This window comes from Gorilla gorilla, chromosome 11, assembly GCF_029281585.2.
Source record: "Gorilla gorilla gorilla isolate KB3781 chromosome 11, NHGRI_mGorGor1-v2.1_pri, whole genome shotgun sequence".
NCBI lineage: Eukaryota > Metazoa > Chordata > Mammalia > Primates > Hominidae > Gorilla > Gorilla gorilla.
In genome coordinates this window covers 55,628,128-55,652,436 of record NC_073235.2, presented here as the reverse complement: position 1 = coordinate 55,652,436, position 24,309 = coordinate 55,628,128, and the positions used below count along the sequence as shown (strand labels likewise).

At 37.5% G+C, this 24,309-nt stretch overlaps 1 pseudogene; it reads right to left on the bottom strand.

Moving 5' to 3' along the window:
• Positions 1-412: 412 nt before the first annotated feature.
• On the bottom strand, positions 413-1,180 carry LOC101143799 (ATP synthase F(0) complex subunit B1, mitochondrial-like; annotated as a pseudogene).
• Between the last annotated feature and the right edge of the window lie 23,129 nt (positions 1,181-24,309).

Sequence of the window (24,309 nt, the reverse complement as noted above, 5' to 3'; positions counted from 1 at the left end):
TACTCATAAAACTGAGCCTCACAAGATGGTTGGAACATTCTTTCTACATCCCAAGATTGCTTCCTTTTTTTTCCCAATTGTTTCTTTATTACAATATGGTGGAGTTCATTACAAATTTAAACTATAGCTTGATAATCTTTAACCAGACAGTTTTAATAAAGGCAAACTACTTATTTAAAAGTGATCATAGAACAACTCAAAATGTGGAGTAAGGAGGATGAGAAGCATCTGACTGGCCAATAGATTTAGTTCTCTCAGTATAGGAAACTCAAACTTTTCATGTTTAGGCAAGGTAAACCGTAACTTCAGTAGAGAGCAATACAGAAAGATTTCATCACATAGACTAGTTTCCATTTAGTAGGTCAAGGGTTTTTAGCTGTCTCAACTGGGATAGATAAATTTACAGGACTGCTCATGCTTGAGCCTTCTTCGTGAACAACTTTTGTTCAGCAATGCACTTGGCAATTTTCTTTTCTAGCTGTGCTCTGCACCATTTGCTTCGCTACCACATGCTTTTCCACCCAGTTTATCATGTGCTCTTGTTCCTTTCAACACATCATAACCTGCACAGAGATATGATAGTACAGGTGATTCTTTACCTCCTTATATACTCGATGCAGCCATTCCTGAAGAGTATTCTCCAAAGTCATAGCAATGTTATTCCTCTTGGCATCAAAAAGGTAATGGCACTTGTGACCCACAGCCTGCTGTGACTTCTCCAAATCAATGGTATCCTGGATTTGTTTGATGGAAGCGTACTTCACCTCTTCTAGTTGGGCAATTTCTTTTTTTGCTCATTCAGTTTATCAGAAAATTCTCCAACAGAGGCACCATATTTTTTAATTACAAAGATAAGTAACTCTACTAATGATATGGTAGAGAAGATCTCTGGGGTAATCACATATATTTCTTTGGAAAGAGCATGCAACGTAAGTCCAGTTCCAAACACATAAGGTCCTGTTATACCAGTTTTAGGATAAAGAAAATGGAAGAATTCCTCAGGGATCAGCCCAAGATGAACTTCTCCTCCATATTCAGGAAGAGGTGGTAGAGGAGCAAGACATGGCTGCCCTGTGTGAAAGCTCCTTGTTGCCTGCAATACCCCTGGACTGGGGAGGGCTGCCTTCTTCAGGGAGAGGGCTTCTGTGGAAGCAGAAGAAGGTACCCCATGGGACAACATGCTCAGTGAGGGCCCAGGCCAAAGAATCTGTTAGAAGCCCAAGACTACTAAATGCAAAATAGTGATCACCAGAAACTCAGTTAATGTAGAAGAACATCATTCTGTCTCAGCTCGATTTAACTTTATTTTGACATAGAATCTTTAGTAAAACATCCATTTCAAATGCTACCTTGGCCTGTTTGTAGATAGTTCATTGGAGCAGTCTAGGATAAAATTAAAGATCCCATACAATAGAATATTTTCAAAATATATCATGTTCTGAAACCACCAGCTTTCCTTAGAATACCTTTCATGGGTCATGAAAGAAGAAAAGTAGTTCACAGATTCAACTCCCATCATCTCATTAAGTGTAAATTAGACAATAAATTTGCATCTGTTTCTCTGCTTGAATCCTCTTGTAAGATGTTATTGACACAGAGTTAAGAGTCCAGGAATAGACTAATTTGTTTTACAGTGAAGCATGACCATATACAGATGATCATTTTTAAATTCATTTATTATTTTTTGTAATGACAAAATATTTATCCTGGTCATGGGTTAATTCAGAGACTACTTAAAATTAGAAAAATAATTTTAACTTAAATTTCACTATTTAGTTTACTATTAAAACTGATATTACTTCAAAGCCTTAGAGATTTTTGTGTAAAATAATGAAAAATAATAAAATCTTTAAAGCATTATTTTGTGGCAAACATACTACAGTCTTGTTCTTATAAAATCATACTAATAAAACCTTAAGGGGAGTTGACTTGTACAAAATTAATTCAACCAGAAAGGCACTGGTGAAATGTGACATAAATCTCTTGAACTAGAAAAAATTCTAACTTTTGGACTAATTTTAAAAAGACCTATGGTTTGTTCATAAAGCAAACTGAGCTGTCCAGGAAATAATCACCAATCGTGTAAAAAGAACAATTGGTTTTTTTCTTATTTTTTTTTCTCAATACTTTCTTAACTATTTTATGAACTTTCTGTTCCAGGGGAACTCTAGAGTCAAGTTACATTAAAGTCCCTCTGGGGTTTTTATTGTAATTATTACATTGAATTTATAGATTCACTCAGGAAAAGATATATTTACCACATGAATCCTCTGTACCAGAACCTTGTTATACTTGTGTTTTTCAATATTTTCTCTATCTTCTAGTATAGGTTTATATTCTTTTGAAAATACGTAATTCCTAGTTATTTTAAAGTTTTGGTACTATAGTGAATGAGCCCTTTCCATAAATACATGGAGACATAAGAAACCAAGTAAATTACACTTGAACTCTACTGTTCTTGGATCTGATTGCCAATATGACTCATCAGGTTACTCACAATCCAGGATTGGTCTTCTGAAGCTTGCTTTTTAAACTTTATGTTATAAGATGGTGATTCCCAAGAAAATTTCCAAAGACTTTCTGATCAAAAACCTGTGCTATCTAACGTTTAGCTTGAAAAAAGCAATTAATAAGACAAAAAATGTTGTAAAACAGAAAAACGAGAATAATCTGAGATAACTTCGCAGCCATCCAATTACACAGGGCCCATTGCAATGTACCAGCTCTTTCAGTGCCCAGACTAGAGGATAGAAAGGAAGCTTTATTGCAGCAATAGCTGCCAAAAATGTTATGAGCCACATGCAGAGACAGTGGCTTTGATATTTCAGCTAAACACCTGTGGACTTCTGAGTTTATCACTGCAAATAATAAATTGTAATAATAATCTCAAAAGGATTATTTAAGAGCACAAACATGGCTTTTTATTAAAAATAAGGTTTTGGGATTGGGAACAGAATTGTGATTATTGTTAGAAAACAAAACAAAAACTCCTATTTGTTGAGTTTTCATAGAAACAGAATCCCTTGCTAGACATTTCTTCTCCATATGCCTTATGTCTCCACTTTTTTCTCATCTAGCTTTAAAAGTCACATCTTCTACCTATTGAGTTCACTAAGAGGCCCAGTCATTTCCAACTCTTGTGAGATGAAGCAGACACTTTACAGAGCTCTAAGAATAGTTTGTCCTATTTAAGAAACACCAGATGGAACAGTTAATGCCGTGCCTTGTTTCATCTGTACTGTCAACGTGGCACAACTTTTACTTTCTATCAATACCAGAAAAGTCTTTACCTCCATGCAATGAGAAATAAAACAAAAAGCTCTTTAAATCCTCATTCTGTAGTAGAGCTGCATCATGCCCTAAACACCTAGCCCAGGATTTGTTTCTAAAACAGTAATACCATCAGGACTGGGAATTATTAAATAAATAAATGTTTGAGCAGGGAATTGCACAATGATGCTAGGTTTGCAATGATATTTTAACACTGAGTTATCAGTATAAATCTAAAAGAAAGAAAACATGACATATATCAAATCTACTAGAAGTGTCTGATGTCAATAATCAGTTAGGGGAATAGTGAAAATGATCAAGCACTTTCATCGTCCACCCAGAAACACCAGTTTCTCTTTCTCCTAACTCAATCCTGAATATGTCTTTATCCAACTTCCCCCAGGAAGATGTAATCAAAGATTACCTTTGTCAGAGACATATGTACTGAGGATAGATGTATTTAAAATATATAAATGACTGTATTAGAGAAAAACCTGTAATAGAAAGTGTGTCAAAACAAAGTTCGAACTATGTGTTTCTGATTTGAGGTGATTAAATGACAGAATTGTTAGAAGAAAGTGCTGTGGTTGCATCAACTGAACCTTATGAATATCTATAGAACTCTCCATCCCAAAACAACAAAATACACATTCTTCTCATGGCCACATGGCCCTTACTCTAAAATCAATCATATAATCAGAAGTAAAACACTCCTTGGCAAATGCAATAGAACTGAGATCACAACAAACAGCCTCTTGGTCCACAGAGCAATCAAATTAGAAATCAATACTAAGGAATTCACTCAAAACCATAAAATTACATGGAAATTGAATAGCCTACTCCTGAACGACTTTTGGGTAAATAATAAAATTAAGGCAGAAATCAAGAAGTTTCTGAAAAGCAATGAGAACAAAGAGACAACATATGTCTCTGGGACATAGCTAATGCAGTGTTAAGGGGGAAATTTATAGCATTAAATGCCCACATCAAAAAGTTAGAAAAATGTCAAATTTTTCAACCTCTTTTAATTATGATGTTTCACCACTAAAAGAACTAGAGAACAAAGAGCAAACAAATCCCAAAGCTAGCAGAAGACAATAACCAGAATCAGACTTGAACTGAAGGAGATAGCAACACAAAAACCATTCAAAAAATGAAAGAATCTAGGAGTCTGTTATTTGAAAAAATTAATAACATAGACAGACCACTTGCTAGACTAATGAATAAAAGAGAGGAGATTCAAATAAACAGAATTAGAAATGACAAGAGGGATATTACCACTGACCCCACAGAAATACAAATAACCATCAGATAATATTATGAACACCTCTATGTACATAAACTAGAAAATCTGGAAGAAATAGATAAATTCCTGGATACAAACACCCTCCCAAGGAAGAACCAGGAAGAAATTGAATCCCTGAACAGAACAATAAAAAGTTCTGAAATTGAGGCAGTAATGAATAGCCTGCCAAGTGGAAAAAGCCCAGGACCAAAAAAGATTCACAGCTGAATTCTACCAGAAGTACAAAGAAGAACTGGTACCATTCCTACTGAAACTATTCCAAAGAATTGAGGAGGGACTCCTCCTTAACACATTCTATGAGGCCAGCATCATCCTGATACAAAAACCTTGCAGACACACACAGAAACAGAAAACTTCAGGCCAATATCCTTGATGAACACTGATGCAAAACTCTTCAACAAAATACTCGCAAACTGAACCCAGTAATGCATCAAAAAGCTTATCCACCACAGTCAAGTTGGCTTCATCCACAGGATGCAAGGTTGGTTCAACATATGCGAACCAATAAATGTGATTCATCACATAAACAGAACTCAAGACAAAAACCACATGATTTTCTCAATAGATGCAGAAAAGGCTTTCAATAAAATTCAACATCCATTTATGTTAAAAACTCTCAATAAGCTAGGTACTGAAGGAACATACCTCAAAACAATAAGAGCCATATACGACAAACCCACAACCAACATCATACTGAATGGGCAAAAGCTGGAAGCATTCCCCTTGAAAACTGGCACAAGGATGCCCTCTCTCACCACTTCTATTCAACATAGAATTGGAAGTTCTGGCCAGGGCAATCAGGCAAGAGAGAGAAATAAAGGGCATCCAAATGGAAAGACAGGATGCCAAACTGTTTGCAGATAGCGTGATCCTATATCTAGAAAACCCCATTCTCAGCCCAAAGCTTCTTAAACTGATTCAGCAAAGTCTCACGGTACAAAGTCAACGTGCAAAAATCACTATCATTCATACATACCAACAATAGTGAAGCCAAGAGCCAAATCAGGAACAAACTTCCATTCACAACTGCCACAAAAAGAAAAAAATACCTAGGAATATAGCTAACTAGGGAGGTGTATTCGTACATTTTCTTACTGCTATGAAGAAATACCTGAGACTGAGTAATTTATAAAGAAAAAGAGACTTAATGGACTCACAGTTCCGCATGGCTGGGGAGGACTTATAATCATGGTGGAAGGCAAAGGAGAGCAAAGGCACGTCTTACGTAGTGGCAGGCAAGACAGCATGTGCAGGGGAACTGCCCTTTATAAAACCATCAGATATCATAAGACTTATTCACTATCACAAGAACAGCATGGGAGAAACCTGCCTACATCAGTCACCTCCCACCAGGTCCATGGGAATTATGGGAGCTACAATTCAAATGAGATTTGGGTGGGGACACAGCCAAACCATATCAGGAGGTAAAAGATCTCTACAGGGAGAACCACAAAATACTGCTTAAAGAAATCAGAGAGAACAGAGACAAATGGGAAAACATTCCATGCTCTTGGATAGGAAAAATCAATATCATGAAATGGCCATACTGCTCAAAGCAATTTATAGATTCAATGCCATTCCTATTAAACTAGCATTGATATTCTTCACAGAATTAGAAAAGATTATTTTAAGATTCATAAGCAACCAAAAAAAGCCAGAATAACCAAGATAATCCTAAGCAAAAGAACAAAGCTGGAGGCATCATGCTACCCAATTTCAAATTATACTACAGGGCTACAGTAACCAAAACAGCATGGTACAGGTACAAAAACAGACATAAAAGCCAATGGAACAGAATGGAGAAACCAGAAATAAGACCACATACCTACAGGTATCTGATCTTTGACAAACCTGACAAAAAAAAAAAAGCAATGGGGAAAGGACTTCCTACTCAAAAAATTCTGCTGGGATAATTGGCTAGCCATATGGAGAAGATTGATACTGGACCCCTTCCTTATACCATATATGAAAATTAACTCAAGATGGATTAAAGACTTAAATGTAAAACCCAAAACTATAAAAACTCTGGAAGACAATCTAGGCAATACTATTAAGGACATAGGCACAGGCAAAGATTTCACAAATAGGATGCCAAAAGCAATTGCAACAAAAGTAAAAATTGACAAATGGGATCTAATTAAAGACTTCTGTACAGAAAAATAAGCTATCAATGGAAAAAACAACCTATAAAATTGGAAAATATTTTTGCAAACTATGGCACCCAACAAAGTCTAATATACAGCATCTATAAGGAACTTAAACAAATTTACATAAACAAAACAAACAACCTCATTAAAAAGCAGGCAAAGGACATGAACACTTTTCAAAAGGAGATATGCATGTGGCCAAAAATCATATGAAAAAAGCTCAACATCACTGATCATTAGAGAAACGCAAATCAAAACCACAATGAGATACCATCTCATACCAGTCTGAATGGCTATTATAAGAAAGTCAACAACAGATGCTAGCAAGGTTATAGAGAAAAATGAACTCTTATACACCGTTGGTAGGAGTGTAAATTAGTTCAACCATTGTGGAAGGCAGTGTGGTGATTCCTCAAAAACCTAAAGATAGAAATGCCATTTGACTCAGCAATCCCATTACTGGGTATATACCTAAAGGAATATAAATCTTTTTATTATAAAGACACATGCAGGTGTATGTTCATTGCAGCTCTATTCACAATAGCAAAGACATGGTATCAACCTCAATGTCCATCAGTGATAGACTGGATAAAGAAAATGTGGTACATATACACCAACGAATACTATGCAGCCATAAAAAGGAAGGAGATCATATCCTTTGCAGGAACATGGACGGAGCTGGAGGCCATTATCCTTAGCAAACTAACACAGGAACAGAAAACCTAATACTACATGTCCTCACTTATCAGGGAGAGCTAAATGATGAGAACACATGGACACATAGAGGCACAAACTAGGACCTTTTGGAGGGTGGAGGATGGGAAAAGAGAGAGGATCAGGATACTAATGGGTACTAGGTTTATCACCTCAGCAATGAAATAATCTGTACAACAAACACCCATGATACAAGTTTACCTATGTCACAAATCTACACATGTACCCTGAACTTAAAAAGAAAGAACTGAAAAAAAAAAGAAAGTGTGTGGAATAAAGATCTTCCTTAATTAAGATTTCCCAAAAGAACCCTGATATTATCAGTTGAGTTCAATATTTTACCTGGCCATATCCAAGTGCACTACCACTACCACGGCCATCTCCCATTTATGGTATTTCCCTGGGACAAAGTTGTTTTCCTTCATGAGATTTGCTAAATCAGCATTTTTAATCAAGAGGATAATGGTCCAATTACAGGGATATCAAAAGTCATTTCTAACAAGGAAAATAATGAAGAGCTCCATGTTACAGACTTCAGAATATGTAGCAAAGGGCAAGGTGTCAAATATCAGGGTTTAGTACTAGCTCTCCCCAGAAAGCAGATTTGATCTCCTGAATAGAAATAAGCTAGACCCGCTCCACTCAGACTACCAGAGTTGGCCAACATTTTATAGGTAAATTTTTTTTATTATTATACTTTAAGTTTTAGGGTACATGTGCACAACGTGCAGGTTAGTTACATATGTATACATGTGCCATGTTGGTGTGCTGCACCCAGTAACTCGTCATTTAACATTAGGTGTATCTCCAAATGTTATCCCTCCCACCTCCCCCCACCCCACAACAGGCCCCAGCGTGTGATGTTCCCCTTCCTGTGTCTATGTGTTCTCATTTTTCAATTCCCACCTATGAGTGAGAACATGTGGTGTTTGGTTTTTTGTCCTTGCGATAGTTTGCTGAGAATGATGGTTTCCAGCTTCATCCACGTCCCTACAGAGCACATGAACTCATCATTTTTTATGGCTGCATAGTATTCCATGGTGTATATGTGCCACATTTTCTTAATCCAGTCTATCATTGTTGGACATTTGGGTTGATTCCAAGTCTTTGCTATTGTGAATAGTGCTGTAATAAACATACATGTGCATGTGTCTTTATAGCAGCATGATTTATAATCCTTTGGGTATATACCCAGTAATGGGATTGCTGGGTCAAATGGTATTTCTAGTTCTAGATCCCTGAGGAATTGCCACACTGACTTCCACAATGGCTGAACTAGTTTACAGTCCCACCAACATTGTAAAAGTGTTCCTATTTCTCCACATCCTCTCCAGCACCTGTTGTTTCCTGATTTTCAATGATTGCCATTCTAACTGGTGTGAGATGGTATCTCATTGTGGTTTTGATTTGCATTTCTCTGATGGCCAGTGATGATTAGCATTTTTTCATGTGTCTTTTGGCTGCAAAAAATCCAACTTACAAGGGACATGAAGGACCTCTTCAAGAAGAACTACAAACCACTGCTCAATGAAATAAAAGGGGATACAAACAAATGCAAGAACACTCCATGCTCATGGGTAGGAATAATCAATATCATGAAAATGGCCATACTGCCCAAGGTAATTTAGAGATTCAATGCCATCCCCATCAAGCTACCAATGACTTTCTTCACAGAATTGGAAAAAACTAAAGTTCATATGCAACCAAAAAAGAGCCCGCATTACCAAGTCAATCCTAAGCCAAAAGAACAAAGCTGGAGGCACCATGCTACCTGACTTCAAACTATACTACAAGGCTACAGTAACTAAAATAGCATGGTACTGGTACCAAAACAGAGATATAGATCAATGGAACAGAACAGAGCCCTCAGAAATAATGCCACATATCTACAACCATCTGATCTTTGACAAACCTGACAAAAACAAGAAATGGGGAAGCAATTCCCTATTTAATAAATGGTGCTGGGAAAACTGGCTAGCCATATGTAGAAAGCTGAAACTGGATCCCTTCCTTACACCTTATACAAAAATTAATTCAGGATGGATTAAAGACTTAAACGTTAGACCTAAAACCATAAAAACCCTAGAAGAAAACCTAGGCAATGCCATTCAGGACACAGGCATGGGTAAGGACTTCATGTCTAAAACACCAAAGCAATGGCAACAAAAGCCAAAATTGACAAATGGGATCTAATTAAACTAAAGAGCTTCTGCACAGCAAAAGAAACTACCATCAGAGTGAACAGGCAACCTACACAGAATGGGAGAAAATTGTTGCAATCTACTCAACTGACAAAGGGCTAATACCCAGAATCTACAATGAACTCCAACAAATTTACAAGAAAAAAACAAACAACCCCATCAAAAAGTGGGTGAAGGATATGAACAGACACTTCTCAAAAGAGGACATTTATAGGTTCATTTTAATGGAACTAATGTATCATAAATTTCTTCTTCCATTAAGCTATCCCTGACATCAAAGTTGTTGAGGAATCAAATAAGTCAAATAATATAGTACATCAGGACTTTCCTTTAAAGTTATTTGAAGAAAAAGAGAACTAATTCAATACAGTTTGGTTTTTCTTCCATAGACCTGCTGATTAGAATGAAGCCGACAAGAGATCATGGATGACACAGAGACAGAGGAGATATTACTCCATGAATCCTTCATAAATTAGATGAGCAGGCAGGCCCCTGAACCACTGAAAGTTGTCTATAGCCTCAAAGACATTATTTTCAGGCAAAAAAAAAACCCTGCCATTCTTAATTTTAAAATAAATGTTCCTCTTATTTTAGATGACACTGCTAGAGAGAATGTTTTCTTCAGGTACAATTTAATTATTTTATTATCTACCAACTCTTTGTGTATGAAAACAAAACATGAGATATACTGTATTAACAGCTAAAATTTAAAGGATATAAGGTAAAGTGCAGGGCATAAAATGTATTTGTCAGGACAGAGTAGGCTATGCTGTGGTAATAAATACACCCTAAAAACTGAGTGACTTAAAAGAGTAAAGGTTTATTTGTAACCCACACTGCAAAAAAAATGAGTGTTGAAAGGATCTCCATGGTGACATTCCTAAATTGTCACCCAGAGTTCTTCTATCTTGAAACACTGACATCTTTAAAATGAGCAAAATCTGCAGTCCCAATAGAAGGAGAAGTAAGAACCAGGACAAGGAATGTTAGCTCTTAATTTCTTCAGCCAGGAAATCACACAAGTGACTTCTGCTCCCATTGCATTGTCCAGAACTCATTCTGTTGGTAGTGATAATAAGAAATGCAGTCTTCCTGATGCCCACAAAAAAAGAAAGCAGACACAAAGCATTGTCTCTGCCACAAGAGGTATGGGCTTTGGAGTCAAATAGATGAGGCGCTGATTTCTGTGGGACCTTGGAAAAGTTGTGTAACCTCTTCTAACCTGAGCCCCTTCATCTGTAAAATGAGAACAAAACACCTTGCTGGGCTGATGTGATGATTAAATCAATTATCTGCCTAGATTATCTGGACCAAATTTAATGTTCAACATACACTAACTTATTATAAATACTATTTAAAGAGCGCAGGCTGGTGGTGTTATTTTTTTACTGGTCCAAAGACTAATGAAGATTTCATGTCCAACATCATTAGATCATAAGACTGTCCTGGCCTTTAAAATCATCCTGTATGAATCAGAGCTTGTGTGTGTTCAAGCTTCCTTCCCCAGATCAAACTCTTCAAACACAAACATCATCTTTAACTTACCACAGTCCTGTCTTCTCTGCTTTCTAATGACTGTTTCAGTAACAAAATTCCTGAGGCTTTTAAATTGATTGTTAACCTCCTAAGTTTTGATGTTTGCTTTTATATTCTTTTGTTGATGTCTTTTTCTCTTTGTGTTTTGAAAGAATTGATTGAAAGCCATTAGAAATAACATTCTGTTGATCAAATTCTTTTTCCTTTCTAATGATTAACTGCATTTCAGAAACCAGAACCCCCTGTCTTAACAAGCAATGGAATCTAAGTGATAGCACTTATATTTTTTCCCTTTGTAATTTTGCCTTTCCTCACTAAAGAGCTCAATTTAACAGAAGTAAATGAATACACCTTACACACTAAGCACTGGTGGATCCAGATGGAGAAAAGTCTTGAGTTCTATCTTCCAAATCCCTATTTAAAACAACTAAATAAGAGTCTTAGCAAAAAAAAAGAAAAAATGGATGACAGCCATGGTGTTGTTTTTTTCTCATTATGCCTCTACGATTTGATTCACACTACAAAGAACCAGGAACACAATCATTCAGGAGGCAAGAGAGACAGCAGCTGCTGCCTAACTAGGAAACTGATATTATTCCTGGAGTGTATGTCCTCCTGCAAGCTTGGACTAACTCAAGATGGATGCTTTCTCTCAGGGGCTTTGTTACAAATCACTTCTGGTGGTAACAAAGGTATTGCAAAGAAGCAGTCAACACCCACAAAGGAGTAATTTAAAGATGAAATATGAAGCATTCGGACTGTTTCTGGATTATGTCTATTGTATTTCTTAATGAATTTTTAAAAGGAAGTAGCAGCTTTTCTTTTATTAGCGTTCCCCAAAATGTGCTTGTGCATATATCAACCTTAGTCAAGACAAAACTGTTGAAATATTATCTTAGAAAATAGGAATCTATCCAATAGATGTAGTTCTTATACGTTTACTCTTGTTTTGCCGTAACTCAGAGACAATTCCAACTCAAGCATGTCTAGGTTCTACAATGGATCTTGGGTCCTCCAGCACTTACAGCATTGAGCTCCCAGCTACTGTTACTGTGATCATCCTTCCCCTTTTATATCCTCAACTAGGAAGAAAACTCCAAAACATTTTGCAGACCAACTAATGAATGCCCAATGCTCCAGGGTAGCTGAGCCACTATAAGATGACTCAAGGACCCGGTTTTCAACCAAACGAGGGCAATCAAATTGTATCCAAATTTCCCTATAAATCCATTGTCTTTAGTTTCCCAAATTTCTAAAACCACCCACACTTAAATTTTGCCTTATATAAGGTGACTTTGCTGGATCACTGTAACCATCTCTAGGAGTTGGTTCTAATTACTGTAACCAATTTCAAAACTTCTAGGGAAGTGGAAAAAAAAAAAAAAGGCTAATGCTTCCTGAACTCCTGAAGAGAATGCAAGGTGACAAATCACCAGAAATTGTCAATACTCCTTCTCGCTACTGTTTGCCTCCTTTAGAGCATCCTTATACTCATCCAAACAAGAAGAGAGAAACAAGGTAAAACAGGAATCCTTAACTTTGCTGTTTTAGTTGCTAAGAAGGAACTTTGAATTTGAATCTTGAACAGATTTTGTCCCGGCTGCCCCAGACCACTCTGAGCACAAAAGTTTCTAGACAATTCTAGCCACATTCTCACCGCACTTGTCATTTACCTGTACATAGGGCTCCAGCAGGATCAGAGCGTGAACCTAAGAAAATAAGCACAGCAGGAAGAAGCTACCCATATAATGTATCAACTATTTTTTTTTTCTTTTTTGCCCAAATGGGAATGGTGGTCTATTTAGCTGCACGTCCTGGGAAACTCATTTCTCCTCTGTGAAACTCAATTCCTCACCTATAAAATGAGATACTACTAACCTATTCTTCAGAGTAGCTCAGCCATGAATTAATGGTTTTCTACTATATTCTGCTACCCGGCTTCTGGAATAAAGTGAAAATAGTAAGGAATATAAATAAGAAAGGAGAGTTGATCAAGTTCATTGCAGATATCAGATGCAGACAATTAGATAAAAGTGCACAGGAAAAACTCTGGGAGAGGACTGTCTGCTGAAGTATAAATCCCATGAGCAAATAGTTATATGACCAGCACATGGCACTATTCCTACTACACAATAAATATTCTATGAATATCTGTGGACTGGCCATCTAGGCTCAAGTATCTTTCTCTAGCTTTAGTAGTGTCTTTTCTACCAGAATCTTTGTGTATTTGAAACATCTAGCTGAAGGAAACCCTGATACAAGCCTCTCTGATTCAAGAAGACTGGCTGACTTGAATCTCAGCAGACAGAAAGAACAGATGCCTGAATCAGGCATCCTGGTCAGTGAGCACATTTCTGTGATGTACCCTGCAGTCATGAGGAATGTCTGGGAACCTGTGCCTATCATTGAGTGCAATGGCAGCTATAATTACAGTCAGTTAGAGTTTCTTTATTTTGGGAGATAGTGTTTTCCTCCATGACTTTTGGGGCTCTTAGGACAAGGTTTTCTCCAACCCAGAATAAATGGGAAATCTGGCTCATTGGGCTGGGAAGAAATAGTTAGATTAAAGCTGGATGTAAGGAACTTGGCAAATAAACTGAATAGGAATTGACTGAATTATGTCTTCAGAGAACCCAAGAATAATGCTGTGTTGTTCTGGGAAATCACCTACAGGCTTGGGTCCCAGGATCTGATCCTACTCTCCATTTTTAGAAAACTTCATGGAAAGAAGGGTCATTGGAAAAAAAAAAACCCCCTCCATAAAAGACTGGTGTTTGTTTGCCTTGGAGTAAATTCAGGGAGAGGAAGCATGGTGCAATGGACATAGGTCCTGATGGAGAAAAGAAGGAAGATCTAATATTGGCTCTGCTACTAAATCACTCTGTAAGCTCAGGAACTTCCCTTCATCTCAGAAACCCAGTGAGTTTCCCAAGACATGCAGCTAAATACACCTCACATTCTCCTCTGGGCCATAAAAAATAGTTGGAACATGATGAGTGTGGCTCCTTCCTGCTATGTTTATTAGGTTGAGTTCCAGAAATCTGATCCTGGGAATCACCTAGAGAGATAGATTTTAATAGTTCGAGGTCATGCTAGTCCATGGATCCTCATTCACTATTATGTATACAATACTATCCTTCATGGCCACAGATTTCCCCAAACTCAGAGAACATATGCCCATAATGGATTAGGTTTCAGCCTCTGCGCATTTAACTTTTTACACATTCCAAGTTTAGAGTAACTGCACTGGGAGCCATCTGCCACCAAGCATCTGGTTGGACTTGGACCTAATCCATCTCTGCCAGGTGCCTGATAGTCACACACTCTGAAAACCCAAATGCCAAAATTATATGTGAATCAAAGACCTGGGGTTCCAAAATGATCCAATTAAGAAGTATTTTTAGAATTCAGCTTAATTTTTCAAGGCTTCAACTTTCAGGATTATTATTATATAATCAGCAATCTTTGAAATGAAATCCAACTAGGTATATTTTTTAAACTAGACCATTTCTGGTATGTTTGTTAATGTGATTAAAATGTACATGGCTATACATGTTTTCAGAATTAATATAATTTTTAAACTTCTTTTCCACATTATAGTATTCATAGATGTTTGGCTAAAATTAGTAGGTAACTGGGAAATTTTGCTTTGTTCTATTTTGTTCTAACGACCAAATACATGAACTATTGCATCCTACCTTTCAAATTGCTATGTAAGAAACTGAAAATCACCAATCCATACACTTATATATATGCTCAGCACCATAATAGACGACAAATTTTTTCATAGATAGGATTTCAAGTTTTGAGGAATAAAACCATGCCTTTCACTTCTTCATATCTACAGTGTGCTAAATATATAGCAAGTATTTATTGAGTAATTTATAAAGTAAACATTAGTTTTATCATCTAGTGACTATCATTAATTATAAGAATAATGGCTAGTACATATTATGCACTATTTGTCAGACATTGTGATAAGCATACTTTATATCATTTTTTGATAATTGTATTAGAAAAACCATGCATATAATTTCTAATATAACCCCTCTTATAAGCAAGTGAAGATCAGAGAGGTTAAGAAAACTTCCCGAGTTTTCTTAACTCGGCAAGAAACTGGTAACTTTGAGTCCCACACTCAGATCTGTCAGACTTCAGAGCCCATTGCCTTAATTACTGCTTTTCCCCAGACATGAACATTTTCCTCTTCTAGTCTTCTATTATCAGTAGGCTTTGTAGGAGAGGATTGTTTCATATCCAAGAGCAGACCATGAGTTTGTATCTTAAATTGTGTATGATGATTATGCCAGTCACTTCCTGAGAACCAATTATTCTTTCTTCCTCCTATCTTGGCATACCAGACTTACTTCTCTTCTATTATGGATAACTCTCCTATTATGGATAACTTGAGTGTTCCAGTACTCAAATACACTTCTGGAGTTCTCTACAGAATCAGAGGAGCCACTTACCTAATGACAAATTAGGACACATTATTTAGAGCCCAAGGAGACTTAAGAAGGTTGCATAGGAGTAAAGTGTTTGCAGAATATTCAAAAAGCATCTTAGAGATTATCAAGTTCAACTTTCTTGTTCTACATATCCAGGCTCCTGAGGTGAAGGGAATTTCCTGAGCTTACACAGCTAATTAGTAGCAGAACCAATACTAGATCTCCATTCTCCTTTCCTTCAGGACCTGCTTCCATTGCACCATATTCCCTTCTCTCTGAATTACTTCAAGGCAAATAAACACCAGTCGTTCATGCAGGGTGATCCAAGGATTTTTCCAATGACCCTTCTTTCCATGGAGCTTTCTAAAAATGGAGAAAAGAATTATTTATAGCCCTTATTTCAAGGTGCTTTTCAAATATCTAATTATCCAATGACCCACGAGAGCTAGAGGTGGCAAAGGACAGTGGACTTGGCTGCGTATTTCGTACGCATTCATGTGATGACCGAAACTCCAGTGCTTAGACAATGAATGCCTAGGGTGAGGATGCTAAGAAATGAAGGCAAACATCTGTGCCTGTCATTTAAAGATATGCTGAGGGCAGAAAAAAATACTTGAAAAGCTTTTAAGCCAGTAGAGTTGATAACAAAGTGTTTGATGTCTAAATAATATCAGCAAACTTTGCAAGAGTTGTCTGGGGCAGATTTTCTGTTTCACTCCGTTTTTTAAAGTAATCTTTTGGGCTTTCTGAATGATACAGCACAGGAGAAAACAATTCTAAGTTGTGCAAGAGACTTCAACTAGTAACATTTGTAGTATAGTCCACAAGTCTTAAAAATGTTTCCATCTACCAAATTAAACTATTTCCATCTGGCAGACTTTGCTACTTGCTTTGCAAGATGAATGAAGCTGAAAGGACTATGGCTACTTTTCAAGGTTTCAATTCAATGCAGGCAGTATTTTCATGCCCAGGTCTAACTAGGTTTCACTGCTCTGAGACTACAGCACCACAGTTATTATAGCTCAAAGAGAAAGATTAACTGCTCTGGAAGGAAACAGGCAGGATGAAATTACAATCATGGACCCTAGGATCTGGCATCAGGTATTAATGGGCATGAGCCAGAGAGTTCTTGCAAAAGAAAGGATAGAAGGAGGCATAAACAAAAGCACAGAAATTAGGGTGTATATTTTTTCCTGTTTAAAAAAAGTTTCCCAATTTTAGTCATTTTGCAAAAGAGAAATTACCATTAGAGACATGTACATTCGACCTGCCTTATGCTTGACATATCATTAATGAGTGGAGCGATGATAGCAAGAGTCTTGGGCTGGGAGCCTGCACCAGAAGTAGCCTAAAAATGCCAGCTGTCCAGGTACCTTCCTTGTTGGTGTGGTTCTGGGATCACTTGCACACTTTTTCAGGCACTAATGATTTCCTTTATCATTGCTGGGATTACCTCTCCATTCACACCTTTGAAGCTTCTCTTCATTGCCCATTATCTCTTCTCCTTTTCACCAACTGGCAGTATATTCTCCTTGGGAAGTTGAACCCCTGTCTGAGCTACTGCTCCACAGCCTGCAAAACTGCATAATTACAAGGACCCACCATGTTAACATCATTCCTTCCAGTTCCAAGTGGGCCTCTAGAATACCACCCACCTACCGTTTTCTGCTTTTGATTTCATATCTCCTAACATGAGCTCAACAAGACAAAGCTTTGGGAATTGGCCCTTGTCAGGCTAACTTCACTAATTTCTCATAGGACTTCTTGTCAATCTTCCCATTTCCATACATAACACCACAATAAAGGCAAAGAAAGCTTACAATATCCCTAGGCCTACAAACCTCCATTTCATTTATCGATCTCTCTCTCTCTCTCTTGCTCTTGCTCTCGGTCTCACTTTCTCTCTCTCATGCTCACTCTCTCATTTTTCTAAAATTGGGACATATTATTCCCAGGTATTGGGCTAAAAGATAATATACATTATACCACAGTAGAACATCCTAAATCATCAGCCTGTTTTCCTGAACTGAGCCTGACCATTTAAACCTTTTATCATTCCAAGGTAAGCTCTCTGCTCATTAGGACATTACTTGATATGTTTAGAAATTGCTCTTTTTCTCTACCTTCCTCCATGTGTTTATCATCTTCAATTACTTCCAGCAATCCCACTGGGCACTGGGCAAATAAAACTCCCTGCGGCTTTCCCAAACATGCCCCAAGGTGCCAGAATTCCAGCAGTGTTAACATTAAGTAGCCACTTCCCCTCCAGGGGTTTTGCTCTGTATGTGAAGTCACCAAATGCACAATCTCTCACAATGAATTAAGCACCACTACTATGGCAGAATTGATGAACTGGCTGTACAGTGTATTTTGGTCATAAAGACCGATAGTTTAGGTACAAAGAATTCAGCAGTTCGTGAGAAATTACATTTTTCCCATCATAGCAAAAATAACGCTTCATGATGTCTCTCTCAACCCAACCACAGTAGCCTTTATTATCACTATCCATCATCTGGAAGCTTATTCATTTGTAAATTGTATTGCTTGATATTTTTGGTTCATTAATTTATTGAGGAAATGTTACTAAGCATGTACCACAGTAAGATACTATTCAAATGTCTGATTCAAACCCTGGCTCTGATGTTTACTACCTTACTCTTAGGTTGTTCTAATGATTAACAGAGAAAATAGGCTTAAAAATTATAAAGATTAAATGCATAGCTAGATGACTTCTATAATGATGGTATGGGGAGCTCTGAGATCCTCTCCCAGCAAAACAATCGTAACTAGTGGGAAGAAAAAGAAAACACACCTTCAACCTACCAAACAGCAAGAGACTGTGGCAGCAAAAGTCTCTTCCTCACCACACCCAGCTCTGCATGATGAAGCTCCACTCCAGGTAGGTAGAACCAAGAACACAGGGCTCTGTCTTCTCCCAGCTCCCAGTTGAGAACTGCAGCATCTCCCCACCCCACTATCCACCATCTGTATTGCAGAGGTTTTAATACTAGACAAAAACAGCTGAGAAGTCTGGAGGCCTCTTCCTCTACCCTGCCTCAACTCACGGGGTGGAAGCTCTACCTAAGCTTATAGGCCTTTAATCTTAGGCCTAGCCCACCCTTATCTCTGCTCATTCATAGGGCAGAGGTTCCACACAAGGACAGACAAGTTGAGAAGGCCAGTGGCGGCTGCCCCAGCCCAGCATCCTGCTTGTGGAACCCGGATGTCACTCCAACACAAGTGGCCATATATCCATACTATGGAGTATTATTCAGCAATTTAAAAAGAAAATAAAAAACTGCTATCTGCTACAACAGGGATGAACCTAGAAAACATTATGCTCTTCCAGGTGGAAAAAGCCAGTCACAAAAGACCACATATTTCCTGATTTTACATATGAAATGTCGAGAATAAACAAATCTACAGATACAGAAAGACTAATGGTTCTCTTTGACAGAGTGGTAGAATGGACAGCAACTGCTTATGAGTATGGATTTTTGGGGGAGCTGATGAAATTTTCCAAAATCAGATCATGGGGATGATTGCACAACTCTGTAAAAATACTGAAAGGTGTTGAACTAAACACTTTAAATTGGTAAATTATATTTCAGGCCATTTTAAACAATTATGTATATGAAGCATTAATTCATATCCACCTTAGGTATTCAATGAATGCTATTCCCTTTCTGTTTTCTTTCGGTGAATTCAATGAGAAGGCAAAAATGAAGAAGTGCATCTTAGTTGGGTATTCAGCTTCCCTTGGTAGGAGAAAAGTTACTTGAGGGCAAACTTCCTTGTGGTGGTTAACATACGTTTTACATAAAAGGCACTCATTATATTAACATTTGTAAAACTCTGAGTTTTTCAACTTGGAGAGCACTGTAAAACAGGGATTAACAGACATAGATTCTGGGGTCCTACAACCTAGACTCAAGCCATAAGATTAAACATTCAAATCTCAGAGTTAGTCCTGCTCAATTTGAATCCTGGACCTTAGTTAAATTATTAACCTTTCCCAGTTTCAGTTTCTTCACCTTTTATGAAAATACATTTATATGCATTCATTTGCTCACATTTTCTCTATAAAGACAACCTGTCCTTTGTTGTATACAACCTTTGGAATCCTTCCTTTCTCCAAGGTCATCTCAAGATCTGACTCCTCTGTGAAGTCTCTGCCAATTCCACCTTCCAGGCCAGTTAACTTATCGGGTTCTCGTGGGAATGGGAAATGAAATAACATTGTGAAGGACCTGGAATACTGCTTGGCATACACTATGTGCTCAAAAAATATTAGCTGTAATGTTAATGACTATTATCATTTCCTTCCATGATAAATAGTTTTTGGTTGCATTGTTTACTTCAAATCTGGCATAACAAATCTTAAGGAAGGGATGGTAAGATTACCACATCATCAAATGCCAGACCTGATGTCCTCTCTGCTCACTTTTCCACCCTATTGCTTTTAAGAGCTGGTGGGAGAATAAAGAAGCTTGTAAGTGGAGGAAAATAAATAGCTAAGAACCTCTTCTAAACATGATCTGGTCACTCCTATTTATGAGAGCTTCCCAAAATAAAGATGATAGTCATTATAGTTAACTATGGAGCAACGTTCTGTATCCTTTATTATATTCAATAATCTCAAATACATTACTCAAGCAATTACTCCCTTCACCCATAAAACAAATCCACACTAAAAGCATGCCAAGACCTCCTGGCATTATACCTGATTATCCCCCCTCTCCCTGGCAGTACAGCATTGATATCCCTCTGTGCCAGACACGTGGCATGACCTGTCCTTCTCCTGAGAAGCCTTGCCATTTCCTACTTTGTCTTTTGCCTAATATGCCTTTGCTTTTGTTGTCCTCTGAGCTTGAACTGTCCTTCTCACCCATCTCCATCTGTTCATATCTTAGTTATCCCTCAAGGGTGTGCTCAGATGCCATCTCTTCTAAGACGCCCCAGCCAATCTTTTCCCTCTCCCTCCCCCCATCGTAGGCAATCTCTTCTTTTTCTGCCTTTCCAGAGCTCTTTGCACTTCCATTATAAATCTTATCATGCTCTACTTTGTATCCCTCTGGACACAACTTAAAGTCAGGGACCTCATCTTCTGAAACTTAACATTCAAAAAAGGACATTTGAGCACTATGTCTTGCATAAATCAGGAGCTCAAAGACTCCTAAAATGGATTTAAAAGCCGATCATGAAGATATTCTTAGGTAGCATGTCTGTGAGAGGCAAGTTCTGGTTTATATTCTAGGGGCTAACACAATGTGCTGTGTGAAACGGCTCTAGAATAATCTTGAGTACCACCATTTTATTTCAGAAAGTACCCAAAATAGTACCTTACCCTTCAGAAATCTCATGTTGACTGCTATCAAAACATATGAAATAACATGAAATGATGTCACATGCCTTCTGTTGAATTTAAATTTGTGACTTAAAGAAAAAAGTCTTGGAATAAAGCATTTATGAATTCTAAATGCATCAGTGAAAGGGGACAGGCAGAAAATTTCCATATCCTCAAATATTTCCAGGAAAAGTGGTAAATTGGATATGCAAAGAGAAGATTGAGGGAGCTTTGAGCACATACTCAACCCACCTGCACCACTATTCATATTAAAGAGCCTCAGGCTATTGTGGCAAAATCATGTAACTGTTAATCAAGGTTTTAGCAGAACCACTTGCCAGTAGTCAAGAGATTGCGAAAGCTGTGTGAATGTGTGCTTGGGGTGAGAAGTGTCAGGATGGAAGGGAGGAGAAGAAGATATTTCAATGTAAAAATGAGTACTTAATTCAAAATACAACATAGATAACATTTAAAATCTAGATGATGCTAACGATTTTTATATGGCTACCCAAATCCACAGTCAAAATAGTTGACTTGATTAGATGTTTTTGGTGTTTTCTTCTATCAAATCTCTCTTTTACCCTCTTTCAAAGGAGCCAGCTCATTCTAAATAAAAACATCGATGATATAGTGTAAGAGAATAAAAGTAAAAACCAGGGATCTGAAAGACAATGGAAAACTTGGTCTTGCATATCATCTGACAATATTACTGTCCTGCCTTTCATAGGGTCGTTTCCCCACAATGCTGCAAGCCCTGAACATCCTCAGTTTAAGTATTTGCCTCAGGTTATGTCTCTGCAAACTCAGAGGTATAAAGTGAAGTTTTAAATCAGTGAAAGAGCTAAAAATGGAATTCTCATGTTGATTCCAGATACTACAGATTAGAATAGACATAGTCTTCACAGTCAGCATAAGGCTAGTGGTTAACAGCATGGACTCCAGAATCAGAATCTGAAAGTTTGAATTCCAGCTCCTCCCCTCTATAGCTGTGGGACCTTCTGCAATTTCTCCCTCAGTTTCCTCATCTGTAAATAGGGATGATAAAAGTACCTCCTTAGAGAGTTTTTATGAAGATTAAATAAGCAAATATTTGAAAAAGCTGAAAACAGAGTCTGGCACATACTAAGCACTGTGTGAGGGTCTCTTAAATTAACATGGTAGGAAGCACCACAGAGAATAAGGAGTACATGAAGTACGCATTGGAATCAAGGAGGTTTGGTTGAAGAGGCAGTTTCCCAAAAGATGAATGATTAGGGCAACCACCATCCCAGTTTGCCCAGAACTGAGAGGTTCCCAGGACATGGGACTTTCAGTGTTACAACCTAGAGAGTCCAGGGCTTTTAGTGCAAACCCAGATGGTTGGTTACCCTAGAAAAAGACAAGCAGGTTACAGTAATAGAAACTCTTTTTTTTTTTTTTTTGAGGCTCCATCATATACTAGTCAGTACATAACATGTATTATCTCATTTAATCATCTCAACAACCCTTATCGAATAAGGTAATTTCCACTGTTTGGAAAATGAGTTTCAGGACTAGAAAAATAATTTATCCAGGTACAATAGGCTTTAGGAGGTATGATCAGAGATGGATCCCAAATCCAATTGAATTCCAAGTCTATAGTTTTGAATCTTTTGTTTTGACAAGTAATTATAACATAGTTCCTCTAGAAAGGAGTGGTTTCGTGTACCAGGTTCAGGTTCAGGTTCACTTGAGGACAGACCTGGAGTAATGAGTTAATCAAGATAGATCCTTAAGCTCAAAGGTCCGACCACATTGCCATTAGCTTTCCAGATATACTTGCCTTCCTGGGGCGCTTTCATAAAGCTATCTGTCAAACCCATAGCTGGGCATATAAGAAATATCGAGTTGCTTTTTTGAAACTTAAGATCAAAGGGAGTTATTCTATTGCTCCTTACTTTCTCTTTGTTCTTTACAAATAATTCCTTTTCAAAAATGTGGCCCAATTTTTAGCCTAAAATTTTGAACTTTATCTACCTTTTTCATCTTTTTCTTCCATCCCTGCAATTATTTTGCTGGTATGACTGGGAATAAAATAAACACATCCAGATCCATTTTAGATTCTTTTCTTGGAAATTTCCTTGCCCAGTAGTTTTTTAGGACTTTTCCTTCTCCTAACACATTAGCAGTGAGATAATTATTCACCTTGGGAGAGGGCCTTACCTGACAGCAACATCCTCAGGACAGGCAGATGGAGCTGTGTTTGGGGAGCCCACTGCTCATTCCTCACTGTTCTAGAACACAGATGTAAGTGTGTGTGTGTGTGTGGTGTAAACACCATAGTGTAAATAAGGGGTAAAGCAATAACAACAATAAAATAACCCACACATCTTATTTTGGAGACCTGTACTTAATGGATTTGAAACAGCCAAAAACACATGTAGTAACATCTCTGTCTTTCCATGCAAAAGAGGACAAAAAATGGTCAAGGGTAGTTTTAGTTATGAAAATGTTAAATAACTCTGATGTTAATTAAAAATTTTCCTGCCACTGTCAGAAACCTACTTTTTGAAGTACAGGTTTTATTTCTTTTAGCTGAGTGGCTGAAAAATATTTCTCTACTTTGCCTTGCTGGTGAGTGTACTGGTTATGTTGTGTACTGACTGTGCATTCCTCCTTCTAGGAATAGCTGCAGTCCACATCCTCAATCATATTTCTACTCCTCTCCTGCCTCCCAGTCATAGCTGACCAAATCTGGAGTATGATCAGACACAAGGCAGTATATTCATTGGCCAAGCAGATTATCTCAGGATTTTAAAATGAGACATGCAGAGGATACTCTGTTGGTATTTTTATCTTTGAAAATAAGCCCTTTTGCACCTCTAAGTCCCCAAATTCAAAATGAGGCTTATGATTCCTGCCTATGTGAAATGATGTTTGTAAAAGAGTAAAGGGGTGTTATCTCTAAAGCAAGGTAATTGTATGAATGCAATGGGCTTTTTGTTGTTGGCACATAGTCAGCACTCAAATATCTCCTGAAAAAGTAAATGTTAAATAAGTTGTTCTGCAACTGCTCCCTATCTGGGAATTATTTCTTTGTAAATTCAGCTTTCAATAAGAGAGAAGTTTCTAGGGAAGCACATCTGAAAATGTCTCTCCCCCTGTATAGAACTCATTGACCAACCATTTCTGCATCATACTGATAAATATTCTCCTGAATTAAACAAGCCATCTGGAGTTTTGTACTTCATGTTATTTTTTGTGAGGGTTATTTTATTGCCATCACAGAATCATATATAAAAATTAATTCTTTTTTATTATTATATATAGTCAGAGTAGAACATCACCTATGCATACTTTTAAAGTTTCTCTTGGTCTCCTT